The sequence below is a fragment of the Fukomys damarensis genome, unplaced genomic scaffold (assembly GCF_012274545.1).
Source record: "Fukomys damarensis isolate Sample0158 unplaced genomic scaffold, DMR_v1.0_HiC HiC_scaffold_39, whole genome shotgun sequence".
Taxonomy (NCBI): Eukaryota; Metazoa; Chordata; class Mammalia; order Rodentia; family Bathyergidae; genus Fukomys; species Fukomys damarensis.
This window is the reverse complement of record NW_022900951.1, coordinates 47,361,042-47,367,959: the sequence shown is the minus strand read 5'-3', so window position 1 is coordinate 47,367,959 and position 6,918 is coordinate 47,361,042. Positions and strand designations below refer to the sequence as shown.

The following is a 6,918-nucleotide window of genomic DNA, read 5'->3' as shown; positions in this document are numbered from 1 at the left end:
TTAATCCCTGCCCTGGATATCTTAAGGAATTAGAATGCACCAAGAGCCTAACTAAATGTTTTATATCTCATTTAATCTTCAAATGAGGCCGTTATTATTCATACATACTTTGCATATGAAGTACCTAAGGTTTAAGAGGTTAAATAATTTAATGATCACATTTGCTCATAGATACAGGAAATCTAACTGTAGAACTCATATTCATTTGCTTGCTTGCTTGCTTGTTTTGAGTTAGGGTCTTGCTATGTAGCCTTGGCTGGCCTTGAATTCACTGTGTAGCCCAGGTTGGCCTCAAACTTGCAGCAATCTTTTTGCCCCACTTCCAGAGTACTGGGATCATAGGCGTATGCCACCACTCCTTTCTCAAAACTCATTCTTGTGGCCAGGGATTTAGTTCAGTGGTTCCCCCGCCTTCCTCTCAAGTGCCAGGTCCTGAGTTTGATCCCTGTTACAAAAAACAACAACAACAACAAAACTCACATTCTTGACTACTATGCTGTATATATTACCTGTCATCTCACTAGCCCTGTAGAATGGATCTGAACCCTGTAGGATAAGAAGTTTTAGGCAGAATATGAGTAGCTAATTTTATGAGAATTTTGAGACACAGGGGGACAAAAAGTGACACAGATAAGAGGAGATGAGACTTATTTTCACTTCTATGTAATATATAGCATAACTTCAGCATTTTAAAGATTGGAACTGCCGGGTATGGTGGTGCACACCTGTCATCCCAGCACTCAGGAGGCTGAAGCAGCAGGACACCATAAATTCAAGGCCAGCCTCGGCTACATAGTGAGACCCTGCCTCAAAAACTACAGCAAAATATCATTGTATATATATCTAAAATGTACCAATGAATATTTTGCTTCTGAAAAGACAAAAAAATTTTAAAAATTTAAACTGTAAAATAAAAGATTGGAACAAAACAAATAGAAAGATTGGAAGGAGAAAGTGATACAACCCTTGACACAGATGCTGGTGCTTAGTGGGTGATGGTTTCTGGTGTGATTGAATTGTGTCTCCCGAAAAGATGGGTTGATGTCCTAACCCTCAGTATCTGTGAATGGATGTATTCAAGTTAGGATGAGGTCATACTGTATACTCCTTTCTCCCTTGCATGTTAGGCTGTTAGGTAATGCAGGGGACAGTATTAACCCCACAACCCAAATCTTTGGCCTGATACCTCTGCAAGTTCTGAAAGAGAGAAGCTAAAATCACATTCCTAACTGTACCTTCTTTGTCCTTTTATGGATAGGTGCCTAGTAAAGTGGAATTTTGAAAAAAAAAACTATCCCTATCTCTTTGACGTCTGAAGATAAAGACTGTGACTCACTCTGGGCAGACTTTTTATTATAGCTAAACCATTGGTCATTTCCTTAGTTATGTAAACAGATGGAAAGCCCTCTTAACCAAGGAATGACAAGATTTCCCCCTCCCTCCCTCCCTTGCTTCCTCTCCCTCTCTCTCTCTCTCTCTCTCTCTCTCTCTGATACACACACACACACACACATACACATTTTCTCTCTTTTTTAATAATGTTATTCAAAGTTGTGGAGTCTTGAGGAGACAGTAAAGCAATATGCCTAAGAAGGCAAGGGGTAACCATTATTAGACATGGCACTGGCCAGCATGTTAGAGAGGTCACTACTGATAAACCTGCATCGGGTTTTCAGATTTGGAGGTTGTGCAGATCTATTGGACCTAGGTCTGAGGAGTCTCAGTCATGAACTGAGCCTGGCTGTGCCCAGCTGGGATGTCCCAGGAGAGCTGTGAATCAAAATGTTTCATGGAACCACCACCCAGGGCTTCAAGTTTCACCATGGAGTCATTGTTGCAGTTAACTCCCAGGCCACAGTGGGTGCTTACATTTCCTCCTAGACAGTAAAGAAGGTGACAGAAATCAACCCTTACTTTCTTTTTTTTTTCCTCATTAAGTTTATTGGTACATTTTAGGTATACAGTACAATTATATTCATTATTGGGATCTTGTACCTTTACATGACAGGTCTTGGTTCTCATTTTTTCCCCTTGTCCCTGCCCTTCCTTCACCCCTCCTCCCTCCCCCTTTACAAACACTTCACAACCCTTACTTTCTTGGCACCATGGCTGGGGGTGCCAACAGATTGCAGCTTTGGGGAGCTTGTCAATGTTGAATCTGTGAGCTTTGAAATAAGGAACTCATCTCAGTAGCAGCTGCCCCCAAGCTGCTTGCCAACATAGTTTATTAGTACAAAGGCAGGAGGCAGTCCATGGGCACTATGAGCTTTCGCTGGGGTAAGACAGGCCCTGACCTCTACTATGTGAACAGCAAAAGGAAATGGATCTCTGAGGCCAACTTCCCTGTAGGTTCTGGCTATGTGTATGCTTATGAGGTTACTCCTATGACCTGGAAGTGAAATAGAGAAACCTATGACCTGGTCCATTGACCCATCTTCCAAGCCACCTAATGGAGATGCCTACTCAGGAGGTGCAGTCAGCCTCTACCATGTGTGTAAGGAAGGCTGGATCAGGTCCTCCAGTGACAATGTAGCTGAACTATATGACAAGCATAGTGGGTCTACCCCTTGAAGAAGGGTGGATGTGGCTGCTGTATTTCTTGGGGTGCCTGTCATTGCTAATAACACAATACCCCATCACATAGTGAAGGAATCCACAGTTGTATCAGAACTTTTTTTTTTTTTTTGGTACCGGGGATCCAACTCAGGTCCTTGCTCTTGTGAGGCAGGTGGCAGCACTACTGAGCTAAATCTCTGGCTCAGAACTTTTTTTTTAAAGCTCTGGAACATTGACCTCTATGTGTTATCAGTTGTTAAAGAACTACTGCAGAGACTATTTGTTTTGCTTTCTTGGATGTTAACATTATACTACTCGTTAATTGGAGGGTAGAAACAAGGCAAGGGACTTTTTGACAAGGAAAGGGTCTAGAATCCAATCTCTCCTTCCACAGACTTAAAATTTTAGAAATTTATTGGAGTGGCCTGAAAGAATATCACTAGTCCCAAAGGAGAAATTACCTATAAGGCAGCAAAAATCTAGACTACTTATCTGGGCTCAACACTAGAGCCTAAAGGTTCTTATAGGTTGGACTAATTCTAAGGTTTTTCAAAGCTACAGACTGTATTGGGGGGTAGAGTGGTGTTTTGAAATTCAACAGCTGAGCATGGCTCTCCTTATAAAGAGATGTAACCTTGGTGTTTTAAACCCCTCAATGTTCTGGACCAGACTGTAAAAGAAGCAAGAGCGCTAGTGGATTAACTGAATTTTCTTGCCAAATCGTATAAATGCTGCCTAGAATATATACACTCACACACACCCACACATACGCACTCGCACGCACGCGTGTGTGTGTTGAGACAGTCTCACTATGTAGTGCAGGCTGTCTCAAAGGCATGGGGATTCTTCTACCTCAGTCTCCCAAGTGCTGGAACTATATGCATGTGCCACCATGCCCAGCTTGCCTAGAGTTCATAAATAGACTCATCACCTTGGAATAAATAGGTACAAATAGTTTAAATTAGGGGGAATAGAAGCCCCAAAAGAGAGACAGTAATTTCTTATTAATAAAAGCTAGTTGAAGGTGGGTGTATAGTTCAGTGATAGAATGTGTGCTTAGCATGCATGAAGCCCTGGGTTTAGTCACCAGCACCAAAAATAAAGAAATAAGTAAATAAATATTGTTTAAACAATAGAAAAAAGTAAAATAGCCACTATTTATATTTTATATTTACTTAAGTGGTAAGGTTGCTCACAATTTCATTCATTGAATGTTATGGGGTACCCATTATGTGTCAGGCATTGTTATAATCTAGGGTTTTTTGTTTTGTTTTGTTGTATTTTTGGTACCGGGGATCGAACTTGGGATCTTGCACTTGTGAGGCAGGCAGTGGAACCACTGAGCTAAATCCCCAGCCCAAAATCTAGGGTTTTAGTGCAACAGAGTCATGGTTTCTGTTTTTGGAACTTTAAGCCTTTGAATTTATAAACTTGTTTTTTTAGCACTTGAGCTTATAACCCTTTTTTTTTTCTTCTGTCATTCTGGTATCAAAACAACAGCCTCCTGCATGCTAGGCAAGTGCTCTACCACTGGGCTGCACCCCCAGCCTTAAGTTTATAATCTTATAGGTGATATAGATATTAAAGATTCTAGATGATATCCCTGTAATCTTGGCCTTCAGGAGACTGAGACAGAAGGATCATGAGTTTGAAGCCAGCTTAAACTACACAGTAAATTCAAGGTCATCCTTGGAGCCAAGTATGGTGGCACATGTCTGCAATTTCAGCATTCTGGAAGATGATGCAGAAGGATTGCAAGTTCAAGCCCAACATGGAAAATATAGCAATTTAGCAAGACCCTGTCTCAAAACAAACAAATAAAGGGTTGGGGATAGAGCTCAGTGCAAATGCCCTGGATTTACTCCCTAGTTTCTCAAAAACAAAAACAAACCCAAAGACAAAAACCAACCTGGGCATGCCTATGATACCTTTACTCTAGGAGGCTGAAGTAGGATTGCAAGTTTTAGTATAGCCTAGGAAAATTAGTGCACTAGCAAGACCCTGTCTCAAAATATAAATATTTTTTAAAAGGGTTGACAGACAAACAACAACAACAAAAACCCAGACAGATGAAAAGTTGTGTGTTTTGATTTTTTTGCTAGCTGAACATTTGTGTGACCTAAACATGAATCCTCTAAACTCCAACTTTATGTACTTATTATCCTAGCACCTGTAGATAGCTGACCAAAGCGTCTGAGTACAGTCCAAATTATTTTAGTTGTTGGGTTTTTTTTTGTTGTTGTTTTTTGATTTTTTGAGACAAGTAGTTTGGGCTGGCCTAGAACTCACTATATAGCTCAGGCTGGCCTGGAACTCCCAGAGATCTTCCTGCCCCAGCCTCTTGAGTGCTAGGATTACAGGCATGCGTCAACGCTCCCTGCCACAGTCCACATTTGTAGAGAAGAGAAGCTAATTGACAGTTTAGGTTAGTTGTGTACCTTCATCCAATCAGCTGTGGCCTAAGAATGAGGTAACAGCCCATTGCCCAGTCATTGCAACTTCACAAGGCTCTGTGAGAATTTGAGGAAAGGAGGTGAGCAACCAAAAACAGTGGAATGCCTATTCAATACAGCTTTCCATATTTGATTTCACAACATATATTAACTACACTAACATATACAACCAATGCCCAATAGAATTTAATATCAAGTCCTTTCCATAAGCAAGCGCATCTTTTCTTCCTAAGGAAAAAATTAAGGCCCCAAATATATTGAAGCATCTCTCTCCTTTTCTTCTGGGTGTCTTGTGGGAAGTCTGAATTCCTAATTCTGCCACTATGGATTGGTGTCTTTCATCATTGCTGTCTTGTCTGACCTTGGGAAGAGGCCTAGGTCTTTCTCTTCTTCTTCATCTTTTTCTCCTTCTCCTCCTTTCAGTTTGTTTTCTTTTCCTTTTACAATACTGGGGATTGAACCTAGGGCCTCACACACTCCAGGGAAGCACTCTGCCACTGAGCTACATACCCAATCCCTAGAATATCCTTTCCTGTCATGTTGGCTTGTCTAAATCTTATGGACCTCTCAAGAACCACAGCGATGCTGCCCCTCCTCAACCACCAAAAGTCTTCTAGTTCTTCTAAATTGATTTTCTTTTCATAGCACACATTTTTGTCTACTTTGTATTATGGCTATTTAAATTCACAAAAGGTTTTCAGCTTTTACATATTTGACTTCTATAAAATCTGTGCAGTCATACATTTTGCATTAACATACCCAAATGATCTTTCTACTGAATTTGGACTTGAATATATCAGGTGACAGACATTTCAAGCTCTTGTCAGGCAGCTAATGCCCAGTTTAAATGGATAATTTTTTAAACTTTTGAACTAAGAAAAAAATATATATATATACTGGATAGTTACCCAAAGTCTGACATCTTAACTTGTGAATTAAAATCCCATGAAAATGGCACATTCCTGTAATTCTAGCACGTAGGAGTCTGAGGCAGGAGGATAACCTGAGTTTGAGTTGAGGCCAGCCTGGACTATTTAGTCAGTTCAAGGCCAAATTGAACTACATAATGAGATCATATTTAAAAAAATTTTTTAATTATATGATTGAGCTTGGTATGGTAGCATACTCCTGCAATCCCAGAACTCTGGGAAGCTGAGGCAGGAGGATTACAAATTTGAGCCTAATCTGGGCAACTTAATGTGACTCTGTCACAAAATAAAAAATAAAAAAGGGTGGGGGATATAGTACAGTATGAAAGCCCTGTGTTCAGTCCCCTATACCTTAAAAGAACCCTATGAGTGGGCTGGGGATTTAGCTCAGTGGTGCTGCCACCTACCTCACAAGCGCAAGGTCTCAGGTTCAATCCCCAGTAACAAAAATAAAAACAACAACAACAACAACAAAAAGACCCTATGAGTGAATGAATGAATTCCTGTGGCATTTATAGTAAGCAACATGTGCATGGAGTATCTTGTGGCAATTTTTTTTTTTTTTTTTTGGTACCAGTGATTGAACTTGGGACCTTGCACTTGTGAGGCAGGCATCAGGATCACTGAGCTAAATCCCCGGCCCTCTTGTGGTAATTCTTGAATTATTATTTTTCTTTTCATTTCTTTATGTTTCATCTCTTCATCTGCATTCTAAGGCCACTGGAGGCATGGACTATAACTGCATGCTTCTCTTTCTCCCACTAATACTAATGTAGCAGTGCTAGTATAATTGTTTTTTCCCAGCTTTCTTGACTCTCGGTCCAATATATATATATACATATATTTTGGTACTGGGGATTGAACTCAGGTCCTTGCGCTTGCAAGGCAGACCACCAAACCGCTGAGCTAAATCCCCGGCTCTTTTTGGTTGTTCAAGACAGTGTCTCACTATGTAGTTTAGAACGTCTTTGAACTCATTA

General features: G+C 40.5%; 1 pseudogene; it reads left to right on the top strand.

The window, feature by feature from the left end:
- The first annotated feature begins 1,617 nt into the window (after positions 1-1,617).
- Positions 1,618-2,571, top strand: LOC104852922 (annotated as a pseudogene).
- Positions 2,572-6,918: the final 4,347 nt, after the last annotated feature.